This window comes from Rattus norvegicus, chromosome 5, assembly GCF_036323735.1.
Source record: "Rattus norvegicus strain BN/NHsdMcwi chromosome 5, GRCr8, whole genome shotgun sequence".
In the NCBI taxonomy this organism is placed as follows: Eukaryota; Metazoa; Chordata; class Mammalia; order Rodentia; family Muridae; genus Rattus; species Rattus norvegicus.
The window spans coordinates 11,330,435-11,344,390 of NC_086023.1; the positions used below are offsets into that span (position 1 = coordinate 11,330,435).

At 40.0% G+C, this 13,956-nt stretch overlaps 1 pseudogene; it reads left to right on the forward strand.

The window, feature by feature from the left end:
- The first annotated feature begins 5,536 nt into the window (after window positions 1–5,536).
- Window positions 5,537–11,148, forward strand: Txn2-ps1 (thioredoxin 2, pseudogene 1; annotated as a pseudogene).
- Window positions 11,149–13,956: the final 2,808 nt, after the last annotated feature.

The window sequence follows — 13,956 nt, forward strand, 5'->3', positions numbered from 1 at the left end:
GAATTAAATAAATCCATTAAAGAAATCTGTAAAAACGCAAATGGGAACGAAACGAGAAAAACAGTTTAAGATATGAAAGTAGAGATAAAATCAATAAAGAAAACACCATAATCTTAGATGGAGAGATTCTCAGAACAATTTCATTAAACTCAGGAACAACACAAGGTTGTCCACTCTCCCCATACCTATTTAATATAGTATTTGAAATCCTTTCTAGAACAATAAGACAACTGAAGAGACCAAGGGGATCCAAATAGGAAATGAAGAAACCAAAGTAACCTTATTTGTAGATGATATGGTAGTATACATAAGGGACCCTAAAAAATCCACGTGGAAAGTCTTACAACCGATAAATCCTTCCGACAACATAGCTGAAGCCAAAATTAACTCACAAAAATCAGCTGCTCTATGTACAAACGACAAATGGACTGAGAAAGAAATCAGGAAAACAATACTTTAAGGATACCTCATATATTATATATCTTGATATTAATATATATTATATATAAGATATATAATATAATATATGATACATTATATATCTTGAGGTAACTTGAACAAAGCAAGTGAAAGACTTGTGTGACAAAACTTTACGAAACTGGAAAAAGAAGTTGAAGAAGACATCAGAGGATGGAAAGATCTCCCATGCTCATGAGCCAACAGGATTAGTATAGTAAAAAAGATCATCCTGCCAAAACTGTTCTACAGATTCAAAGCAATTCCCTTAAAATTCCAACACAATTCTTCACAGACGTGGAAAAGGGTTTTCAGAGTTATACAGAATCACAAAAGAACGTAGGATAGGAAAGACAACACAAAATAATAAGAGATCAGATGCGTATTCTGCCATCCCCGACACTGCTGCTCTCCCTATGGGGGTTGCGATCCTCTTCAACTCCTTCAGTCCTTCCCCTAACTCTTCCATTGGGGTCCCCAACCTCAAACCAGTGGTTGGCTGTGAGTATTTGCATCTGTGTCAGTTAGCTGTCAGTAGAGCCTCAGGGAAATAGATTATTCTTAAAAGAGAAAACTTAGTAGCTGAGAAGTAAATGTTCAACACCCTTAGACATGGGGGGGGGGATTGTGAATCAAAGCTGCTTTGGGATTTCATCTTGTACCTTTCCAAATGGCTAGGATCAGTAACACAAACAGCAGCTCGTGCTGGCCAGGATGTGGAATAAGGGGACACCATCAGTGCTGAGGTGTTTTGCTTTTATGTTATGGCTTCTGGCTTTGAGTTTACATGGGTCCACGTGTCTGTGAACACGTGTGTCCATATAAGTTTCTTGTGTTTTTCTGTATTTTATTTACCTGTATAATTGTTTTGTTCTATTCTAACTTGCTTTTTTTCTCTTATCTTACTGTATGTTATTTTACTTCATTGCCATTCCTCTGATGTCTGTGCTTGTCTTTTAAAGATTTATTGTATGTGAGTACCCTGTCACTGTCTTCTGACACACCAGAAGTGTATCAGTCCCATTATAAATGCTTTTGAGACACCATATAGTTGCTGGGAATTGAACTCAGGGCCTCTGGAAGAGTAATGAGTGCTTTTAACCACTGAGCCATATCTCTAGCCCATGTGTTTGTTTTTTAATGAGAGACAAAAAGGGTCTGGGTCTGGATGGGAGGGGAATGATGAGAAAGTGGGAGGAGAAGGGAAGGGGGCCACAATATTTTGTATGAAAAAACCACATTTTTAATAAAAGAAAAAAGGATTATTAACATTTTATTTTTTTCTAAATATATGCATCTGAATATGGTATTCAATGCTGATTAGTGGGGATGTATACTTTAAATTAAAAGTTTTGGTTCTGGGGCTAGAGAGATGGCTCAGTGGTTAAGAGCACTGGCTGCTCTTCCAGAGATCCTGAGTTCAAATCCCAGCATCCACATGGTAGCTCACGACCATCTGTAATGAGATCTGAGGCCCTCTATTGGTGTGTCTGAAGACAGCTACAGTGTACTCATATATAATAAATAAATTAATTAAAAAAGTTTTGGTTCTAAGTTCCTAATTTTTAACAATTTATTAAGCAATTTTTTCCTTTGGGCTCTCAGTTGATCAAACACTATGACCAAACACAATTTAGGGGACAAAAGGGTTTATTTTGCTGATACATTTCATTCTACCACTAAGGGAAGTCAGGACAGGAACTCAAGTAGGAATTGAAGGCAGAAGCCAGGGAGGAATGCGGCTTGCTTACCCAAAACATATGCTATATAGTCCAAGGCACCTGCACAGGGAGTAGAAAGGTCTCACTCACTATGTACCCTGACTGGCTTGGAACTCAGGGTGTAGACCAACTGGCTTCAACGGTCTCAGACTCACAGAGACCCACCTGACTATATCTCCTGAGTACTAGGATTAAAGGTGTGTACCACAACACCCTCGATTATCTTTAGTATTTTGTCACAGTAATGGAAATACGGATCATAAAATATCCAAAAGATAAAAACAACTCAAATGTCCATTAACAGGGATAAAAAATAGCATACCCATACAATGAAATTTTAATTAGCTATAAAGGGAAGGGAAAACTGACACATACTATAACATCTCTGAGAGTGGGTAGACAGACACAAATGGGCGAATATGGTAGGGTTCCATTTATACAAAATATCCAGAATGGGCTACTCCTTGGAGGCAGGAAGTAGATTAAGAGTTGCAATGAGCTGGCTGAGACTGACTGTTAATGGACATGGCTTTCTCTTGGGGTTGATGAAGACGGTCTAGAACTGATTGAGATGATGTTTGCACAGCTCTGTGAATATACTAGACCCTTTTATGGTGCACATTTCAAATGGGAATGTCCGTGGTTTGTGGACTGTATCTCAGTACAGCAGTTACTTTACAAATCTATTTTGAAAGACACAGAGAACAGAATTGTGACTCATTCAGCTTCTAGGTGAGTCTCCAAAGAATGTGTCATATAAAACAAACACATCTAAAAATGTCTGTAAGTCAACAGTGACTCAGGGAATATATTTCTGGAATGTTCTATGAAGGACAAAAGAAATTATTTAGGAGGGAATAAAATGAAAGTTTGGTAATAGGGGGCAAATTAAATTTTCCCCTGTAACAGTCAGGAAGCATAGCTGAACAGGTGTTTATGAGATATTATTTATAACAGGTATTATTAGGGCTGAAAGAAAATCCATTTCAAGAATTCTCTATCTTTGTTCCACACACATAGCACACACGTGTCAGAGACTGACACTAAGGACAGGGGTCTTTATATTTGGGGAGCCATTTTAATAGAGACTGAAAGTTTCAGGAGTGAAAAATAAGGAGCAATACACAGGCGTGGATGGGTCTGGGATCTACACAGGCGTGGATGGGGCTGGGATCTACACAGACGTGGATGGGGCCAGGATCTACACAGGCGCGGATAGGGCCGGGATCTACACAGGCGTGGATGGGGCTGGGATCTACACAGGCGTGGATGGGGCTGGGATCTACACAGGCGTGGATAGGGCCAGGATCTACACAGGCGCGGATGGGGCTGGGATCTACACAGGCGTGGATGGGGCTGGGATCTACACAGGCGTGGATAGGGCCAGGATCTACACAGGCGCGGATAGGGCCGGGATCTACACAGGCGTGGATGGGGCTGGGATCCTGTGCAGAGGATTCAGATGCCGTGAACTTTAATGTCTGTTCAACTGTTTTAGGCATGTTCTTTTCATAGTTTCTGCTAGAATGTTAGTACGCTCAGAGCTGAGGCTCCACAGAGGTGCTTACTATAAACTTGTGCCGGGGCAGCAGAGAGAAAGTGGGCACAAAACGAAAATGGACCCTTGACAGAGATACAAAAGTGAGCTGTTTGCTTTTGTCTATTCTGGCAAAGTACAAAAAAAGTGTTGTATGTGTTTGGTTCTTCTTTCTCCTTGCACGTACATGCACCAAATGCATACAGAGCTCACAGAGACCAGAAGAAGAGCTGACAGAGACCAGAAGAAGGCCTTGGAGAACTTAGAACTAGAGTTACAGGTTGTTGTGAGCCACTTAATGGGTGCTAGGAATTGAACACAGGTCTTTTGGAAGAGCCAGTGATCAAGTCCCAGAGCCATCTCCCTCCAGTTTTCTCCTACATTCTCTCCTCCCAATCCTCCCCTGCCCTCCTAACCTGACTCTCAAACTCCTGTCATTTTCTTTATTATTGTCACACACACATATGTTCAGAAATATATAAATTTTATCCTACAGATTCCATTTTTGTTGTTTATGTGTTTATTTTTTCTTTTTCCTTATTGTTTTTTTGGAGGGGGGAGTACAGCAAATTTATTGATAGCATTCAAGAGTGTAGGGTCCCTAGACCCCTCCTGCTATTATGGGGGTCTGGGATGGAAATTGTGGGGGAGATGCTCAGTGTTAGGGGCCGAGTTGGGATGGGGATTCCTCAGCAATTGAGGGCCTCTCTCTTGCTCTCAGTATCCTTGCTCGGCTGCGGTGGGTGAGCCAGGGTTTTACTCCTTGGAGGCCATATAGGCCATGAGTTCCACAACCCTTTTGCAGTAACCATATTCATTGTCATACCAGGAAATGAGCTTTACAAAGTTGTCATTGAGAGCAATGCCAGGCCCAGCATCAAAGGTGGAAGAGTGGGAGTTGCTGTTGACGTTGCAGGAGACAACCTGGTCCTCAGTGTAGCCCAGGATGCCCTTTAGTGGGCCCTCAGATGCCTGCTTCACCACCTTCTTAATGTCATTGTACTTGGCAGGTTTCTCCAGGCAGCATGTCTGATTCACAATGGATACACTGAGGGTAGGAACATGGAAGGCCATGCCAGTGAGCTTCCCGTTCAGCTCTGGGATGACCTTGGCCACAGTCTTGGCAACACCAGTGGATGAAGGGATGATGTTTTGGGCACCCCTATGGCCATCACACCACAGCTTTCCAGGGGGTCATCCACAGTCTTCTGAGTGTCAGTCATGGCATGAACTGTGGTCATGAGACCTTCTACAATGCCAAAGTTGTCATGGATGACCTTGGCCAGAAGGGCTAAGCAGTTGGTGGTACAGGAAGCACTGCTGACAATCTTGAGTGAGCTGTCATACTTCTTGTGGTTCACACCCATCACAATCATGGGGGGGGCATCAGCAGAAGGGGCAGAGATGATGACCCTTTTGGCTCTACCCTTCAAGTAGGCCCCGGCCTTCTCCATGGTGCTGAAGACACCAGTAGACTCCACGACATACTCAGGACCAACATCACCCCATTTAATATTCAAGGAATGAGATCCCCCTAACATTAAATGGGGTGTCTATGCTTTTTCAAAGCTGACAAGTTTGCATTGCTAACAAAGCAGGGGCTTTGCATGCATGTATGCTTTGGTGTGCATTGGGAGAGATTATTTCTTTCTCTGAAAATATTCATTATCAAGGAGTGGGATCCTGTGAGATTTTCCTTTTCTCTATTAGCATGTATATTGATATTGTCCTTCTTTAGAACTTGTTATCCTGTCTCTTACAATCTTTTTGCCCCTCTTTTGCAATAATGTCCAAAGTCAGAGATGCAGGAGCCATGAAGTAGATGTATCCACTAGGAGTGGAGTCCCCACGATTTGACCTTCGCATGGTATCCAGCTATGGTTTTCTGTGATTTTCTCCATTTGCTGAAAAGAGAAGCCTCTTTGCTGAGGATTAAAATTATGTTTATCTGTAGGTATAAGCAAAAGATTTAGACTATAGTTAGAAATTATGCTGGTCTAGCAAAGAGAAGATAGTAGATTTTCTTCTGAGATCTGACCTCATCAGCACAGAATCCTTAGTTGGCTCGGTCTCTAGTAAAGGAAAGATTCCTTCCTGTTGAGTGCGCTTCAAGTCCAACTAGACAGGTGTTATTACTACCAATGCGTGAGCACCAGTTACTGTGTCTTTAGGGGGATCCTATTTTGCTGGTCATGGTGGTTCATGAGCATCACAACTGGGTAGGACTATTAATTGCTTCCCTCCCTTGGCAGCTTGCTTAGTACTTTCTAATACTAAGATAGATTGCAAGAAGGAGACATTCAGATAAGATCCAGCTCACATTGTCCTGAAACAATTTTAATCATTTTTAAGTACACAAGTAAATTATACTAAGCCACTCACAATGTTGTGCAGTTCCTTTACTTTCAAAAAACTTTCATCATCCCCAAAGGATTCCTCACACCCAGCAAGTACTCAATGACCTGTATTTCTCAACCTCAGCCCTGGCAAGCTGTATTCAGCCTCTGTCTCAAGGAACCTCAGACACAGCAGCATTGTTTACATGGTCTACCAAGGGTGGGGTCAACCTGCATGTCAATAAAATGTCGTATACCTATGAAAGGGTATATTACTCAGTTGCAAAGACAATGAGGTCCCAATACATACTACAACACAATAGAACCACTAAGCTGTGAGCTATTGCATTTCTACCATTAAAAAGAGAGATGAGATGTCTGTCATACAAGGGCCCTCTGGCCGACACTGGGAAGTTTCTTTTCTACCCTTGGCCATGCATGAGGCCAGTTCCTCCTGCTGCCTATGTTATTTTAAAACATTGAATTTGAATGTTTTTTTCCAAGTGTTACCTACAAGCAGGCATCAATTTAGTAATTGTAGGGCTACTGGGAGAAAAAGAGTCGTGGGGGTGGTACTGTCAGTTAAGCCTTCCGACTTCCCAGTTTAGAAGTAATCTTCTTTTGCTACCTGTCACAGTAGGAAGCTTTAGCTGAAGAATTGCTTCAGTGTGATTGGCCTGCGGCCATTCCTCTGAAGCATTTACCAGCTTGCTGTTTTATTGAGGTTGATCTTGTACTTCTGATTGTTCTATCTCTACTTCCGGAGTGCTGGGGTTATAGCATTACACCATCATACCCAGTTTATATAATCCTATATACCAAACTCAAGCCTAGAGCATACTGTTAACTAAGCAACACCTCCATTTTTCTTGAAATCTTTTTATACTGAAGCTCTTTATGCTGCTAATTAGTTTTGCTTTCTGGATCTCTTAGACTAGTACATATATACCCATAACTGTACATCATCCAGATATCCACGTTTTTTCTCATAAATATATACACATAATTGTATATATTTCATATATACTTATAACTATATACAGTTCTTTATACCTATACCTATATATATTCCATATATACCTGTATTTATCTATTCTAGTACATGTTTTCCACCTCATTCAACTTTCCCTTATTTGAGAACTGTCTTCTTTTCTTCTGAAAATATGTTCTTTATATTTACAGACATTTTAATTTATAAAAGACCGAGGACATAATTTGTGTGTTACTGGAATCCCTTTTAAAAAGACCCTGAAACTAAACAAAACAAAACAAAACAAAAAACAGAGAAGGAGGGGAGAACAAAAAAACATGCTGTTCTTATTATACAGTTAGGAAATTTTATGCGATTTCATTGAGAACATCAAGTATGAAGATGGTGTATACATGGGAGGCAGAGGCAGGCAGATCTCTGTGAGTTCAAGGCCAGTCTGATCTGTTCAATATGTTTCTTGTTAGTTAAGGCTACACAGTGATTCACTGTCTCAAAATTATTTATTATTTATTTGTTTGGTTGGTTGATTTCTCGAGACAGGGTTTCTTTGTTCAGCCTCGGGCATTCTGAATGTAGTAGCTCTGTAGACCAGGTTGACCTCAAACTCACTGAAATCCACCTGCCTCCAAAATGCTGAGATTAGGGGCATGCTCTACTACCAACTGGAAAAAATGAAAGAAAGTATCAAGTATAATTTTTTTTAAAAAACCTTCCCTTTCTAGGTGTCTGTTTTCGAGTTGTTCTGTTTGTCTGTTAGGTCTTGTGGCATCACTGGTGTTGAAATCTCACATGTTTGAGTTGTCTATCATATATTGAATGGTGAGTGGTGCAAGTGTAGAGTCTGGAGCGATTTGCCAACCGTTGTCACCTTTAGTGTCCTGGCCAGGTTCTTTTATGTGTATGAGTAGTTGTGATATAAAATCCCCATCCTCTTGTGCTACTTAGAATCTAGGAGATAGCTTCCAGATCCTTGCTCTGGTTTGGGGGCAGAAGTGGGTAGAAGATAGGAAATCTGGGCTCCTAGGTTCCTCTCCAACCATCTGGGCCTGCTGCTCTTCAGCCCCTTGTCTGGGGCCTTCTGAAGAACCCAGTTCTGGTCTCCAGCTGCAATGGAGTGGAGCCATCAGTTGTGGGGTGTGGGAGAACATGTGACTCAGCTTCTTTCTGGGATTTCAACTGTTTCTACTTATGTTGCATTTATCTCCATCCATCCCACTTCCAAAAGTCTCCCATATCAACACATCAGAGGCTTTAGGAGAATCTTCTTGGGTAATGTGGCTTCTCTTTCCACCTTGCCCTCCACTGGCTCCAGCATCATTGTGTTCCCTGATAAGGCTGCAGCTCTCTCACCTGTCTATTCTCCAGGTTTAAACCTCTGCTATTCTTGTTTCCTTTCCCGTCCTTGTACAATTTTTCTGGTTTGTATGTTAAAGAAGATTTCTTATTCTTATTAAAGGATAATTTTGGGAAGGACCAAAGAAGACTCAGATATTTCATTGCCATCTTTTTTATTGCATGCTTTTTGGATATTCTACAAAATACCCAAATTTGGATGCTCTTTCAGAGGTGACAAGTTCAATTCCCAGCAACCACATGGTGGCTCAGAGCCATCTGTAATGAGAGTTGATGCCCTCTTCTGGTGTGTCTGAAGGCAGCGACAGTATTCAGATACATAAAATAATAAAATAAATCTTAAAAAACCAAACAAATAAACCAAAAAAGTCCAAACTAAACTAACCAAAAAACAAAACAACAACAACAACAACAAAAAAAAACCCCAAACCAACCAACCAAACAAACAAACAAAAAACCAAAAACAACCTACCATGATCAAGAACTAATTTGGCTTATACGCCCAGATCCTAGTCCAACACTGGAGGAAGTCAGGACAGGAACTCAAGCGGGGTTTGAACCTGGAGGCAGGAGCTGATGCAGAATAGAGCCCATGGAGGGGTACTGCTCACTGATCTCCTTCACATAGTTTTTCCAGCCTGATTTATTTTAGAAATCAAGACTACCAACCCAGGGATGGTACTACATGAACAGGGTCCTACCCTATTGATTACTAATTGAGAAAATGTCTTACAGGTAGATTTTATGGAGGCATTTCCTCAACTGAGGGTCCTTTCTCTGTGATAATTCTAGTTTGTGTGAAGTTGACATAAAACAGACAGTACATATATTCAAATAAGCTTTCAATCACAATAGATGGAGAACAAATGACATTTCATGATAAAAACCAAATACAAGGGATATTTATTTATAGGGCTACCCTTATAAAAGATGCTAGAAGCAAAAAGAAAAACATAACTTAAGACATTAACCATATGCAAGAAAACACAAGGAATAAATATTATTAGACCAGCAAAGCAAAAGAATAAACAAAAAACCCATACCGACATAACAAAATAACAAGAATGCATGAATTCTGTTCAATAATACTTTCAACATTAGTGGTCTTAATTACGCAATAAAAAGACACAGACTAACAGAATGACTTTAAAAGCTGGATCTTTCTTGTGCTCCATCCAGAAGCATACCTTGTCATCAAAGATAGATATCACCTCAGGGAAAAAATGGAAAAAGATATTCTAAGCAAATGAACAGTAGGAAACAAGGCAGTATAGTCATTTTAATATCTCACAAAATAAATTTCGAACCAAACCCAATCAGAAGAGATAGGAAAGGGCACTACATATTTATCATAGAAAATATCTGCCAAGAGGATATTGCAATTCTTAACATCTTTGTCCCAAATACAAGGGCAATCAATTTCTTAAAAGGAACACCACTGCAGCTTAAATCACACATTACTCCTCATGCAGTGACTGTGGAAGACTTTAATAACTCACTCTCACCAATGAACAAGTCATCAAGATAAAAACCAAACAGAAATACTGAAGCTAACTGATATTACGAACAAAAAGAACCTAACCGATATTTACAGAACATTTCACCCAAGTACCTTCCTTTTATCACCTCATAGAACTTTCTCCAAAACTGACCATATACTGGTCACAACATACTTGGACACAAAGTAAGCTCAATGGATAAAAAAAAAAATAGAAGAACAAACAAACAAATAAAGGAAAAACAAACTCTGTATCCTATCAGACCATTAGGAATTAAAGTTGGATTTCAACAACAGAAATAACAGAAAGCCTATGACTCATGGAAACTAAACAACTCACTACTGAACAAAACATAGGCCAAGACAGAAATTAGTAAGAAATCAGACTTTCTAGAATTTAATGAAAATGAATACATGATATTACCAAAATTATGGGACACAATGAATGCTCTCATAAGAGGCAGTTCATAGTATTAAGTGCCTACATTAAAAAAAATCCTACCAGACTTTTAAAGAAGAGTTAATGCCAATACTCCTTGAATTATTTCACAAAATACAAACTGAGGGAACATTGCTCAATTGATTATACAGTCACCCCAATATCCAAAACATATAAAGACCCAATGAAGAAAGAGAATTACAGACCTATTTCTCTTATGAAAATTGATGTAAAAATTCTTGTTAAAATACCTGCAAATTGGTACAAGAATGGCCTTGAAAGGCAGACGGGCTTGCTTGGTTCTTCATCCCTCTGCTTGTGATGTTGGTAGATAGCTCAGCAGCTTCTCCTGAGGAGTTCCATGAACTCAGTCATCTCTAGGAAGCTCTCTCAAGGTTGGTGGGTTTCTCTCACTTCTAGGATGCTGCAGTACAAGGCTGGTGGTTTGATAGGAACATTTAGTCTAGCCCACATGGTACACAATGCCAGAGTCTGTCCATTAACCTTTAACATACAGGATGGACCTGACTTTCAAGACAGAGTTGTCAACAGTGAGATACCATTGTGGACTTCCATGCAGTGGTGTGGCCCCTGCAAGACCCTAAGATCGTGAATAGAGAAGATGGTGGCCCAATAGCATAGAAAGGTAGTAATGGCCAAATTGTACATTGACGACCACACAGACCTTGACATTGAGTACGAGGTGTTAGCTGTGCCTACTGTGCTGGCCATCAAGAATGGGGACACGGTAAACAATTTCTAGGGCATCAAAGACAAAGCTCGGATAAAAGCCTTCCTAAAGAGGCTGATTGACTGACAAGCAGAGAAGAGGCCTGGCTGCCTTTCAGGCTGGTAGCCTGTTTCAGGAGGAGCCTAGTAGAACCTTTTGCCCTCAGTTGTCCTCCTTCCTGCCCTGTCCCTGTGGGTCTGAGCTTTGGCCACAGACCTCCAAGTGTAGAAGCCACCAGTGCTCTGAGCCAGCTCTCAGCCAGGGTGGCCAGCAGAGGAGCAATGTTGCCACTGGTATTGGGGGGCATTCTGTGCACCTCCTACTCTGTGCTCCTTTTAGGGCCTGTCACTTTCCCCCTAGATGCTGAAAAAGCCTGGGCCAGCCTGTAGCCTGCCTTACAGGCGGTTGCCCAGTTCCCATCTCTGTGGTCCTCTGATCTGAACTTGCACAAATTTGTCTTGCGCACATTTCCTCTACTACCTCTGATTGAAAAGAAGACCAGAAGCATAACAAAAGAGAGTAACGTACAAGTCTCTCATTTTTTGTAGGCCTGTAATAAAGAACTTTAGGTTACTCTTACATCTCTTGCTGTGAAGAACAGAGCCCACTCCACACTCTACAGTTGTCACTTCTTTCCTTCTCCCCTCCCTGGGCTAACTGGGTCTTGGTTCTGGTTCCCTGAGCAGCAGAAGGAGGTACTGTGAACAAGTCATACCAATAAAACCAGAATTATACTGCAAAACAAACAAGCAACAAAAAACTTGCAAATTGAATCTAGGAACACATACAAATGATCATCCTCCATGATCAAATAGGCTTCATTCGAGATGCAGGGATAGCTCAGTTTATGAAAATTGATAAGTGTAATCCACCACAAAAACAAAGAAAAAATACATTATCACCTCATTAGATGCAGAAAAGGCCTTTTCATAACTCAACACCCCTTCATGATAAAACTTCAAGAGAAGCTAGGAATGTAAGGGACATACCTCAATATAATAAAGACAACTAATAGAAAGGCTATAGCCAAAATCTTCTTAAATGCATCTTGAAACATTTCTACTGAAATCAGAAATAATACAAGGTGGTCTACTCTCTATTCCATAGATTACTTGAAGTGTCAGCTTGAGCAATAAGACAACTGAAGGAGAATAAGGGGATATAAATTGGAAAGGAAGACATTAAGGTATTTTTATTTGCAGATGATATGATTGTATGTATTAAATGACCCTAAAAACTTCACCAGGAAATTTGAACAGCTAATAAACACTTTCAGCAAACTGGCAGGGTATAAAAATTAATCCACAAAAATCAGTAGCCTTCCTATATAGAAATGGCAAACAGAGTGTGAAAGAAATCAGGGAAAATTTCAGAATAGCTTCAAATAATATTTAATATTATGGGGATTACCCTAATAGAGCAAATGAAAATCTTGTATGATCAAAAACTTTTAAGATAATGAAGAAAAAGCTGCAGAAGATCTCAGAAAATGGGAAGATCCCCCAGGCTCATGGATCTGTAGGATTAATATAGTAAAAATGGCCATGCTATCAAAAGTAATCTATTTCAAAGCAATTCCCACTAAGGTTCCAATACAATTCTCAGAACTTGAAAGGGAAATTTTCGACTTCATATGGAACTAATAAAAGAACTGACTGATGAAGATATTCACCATCCCAGATTTTTATGTATGTTACACAACAATAGTAATAATAAAAATAGCATTCTATTGGCTCAAAAACTGACAGAGCAGTTGGGTGGTGGTGGTGCATGTTTTTAATCCTAGCACTCGGGAGGCAGAGGCAATTGGATCACTGAGTTCAAGATCAGCCTGAGTTTCACTGTGAGTTCTAGGACAGCCAGGGCTACAAAGAGAACCTCTTTGAAAACCAAACAAAACCAAAACCAAAAGAAACAAAAAACCTGACAGATTGATCAGTGAACCCTGATGGAAGACTGAGACATAATTCCATAATTTTTGTATACAGAAGGTATAAATATACTGTAGAAAAAATATGGCATCCTCAAAAAATGGTGCTGGTCAAACTGGATGTTTGTACATAAAAGAATGCATCCAGACCCAGCATTTTACTGTATAAAGGAAACACACCTCAGCTACAAAGACAGAAACTACCTCAGAGTAAAAGGCTGGAGAACAATTTTGCAAGCAATGGTCCCAAGAAATAAGCTGGAGTAGCCATTCCAATATCAAATAAAATCAACTTTCAACCAAAAGTTATCAAAAAAGTTAGGGAAGCACACTGCATATTCAGCAAAGGGAAAACCCAGCATGATGTGCTCTCAATTCTGAATCTCTGTGCTCCAAATGCAAGGGCACTGCATTCATAAAAGAAACCTTCCTAAAGCTCAAAGTATACCTCGTACCTCACACAATAGTAGTGGGAGATTGAAACACCCACTCTCATCAGTCGACAGATCATACAAACAGAAACGAAACAGAGACAGAGAGAAACTAGCAGAAGTTATGAACCAAGTGGACTTAACAAATAGTTATAGAACATTTCCTGCTAAAACAAAAGAATATACCTTTTTCTGAGCACCTCCTGGAACTTCTCCAAAATTTACCATATAATCTTTCACAAAGCAGACCTCAATAGATACAAGAAAATTGAAATAATGCCATGCATCCTATGAGATTCAGATCACCACGGACTAAGGCTGGTCTTCAATAACAACAAAAACAACAGAAAGTCCACATACATATGGAAGCTGAACAATGCTGTACTCAATGATAACTTGGTCAAGGAAGAAATAAAGAAAGAAATCAAGACTTTTTAGAATTTAATGAAAGTTAAGGCACAATATACCCATACACATGAGACACAATGAAAGCAGTGCTAAGAGGAAAATACATATCTCTGAGTGGCTTCAAAA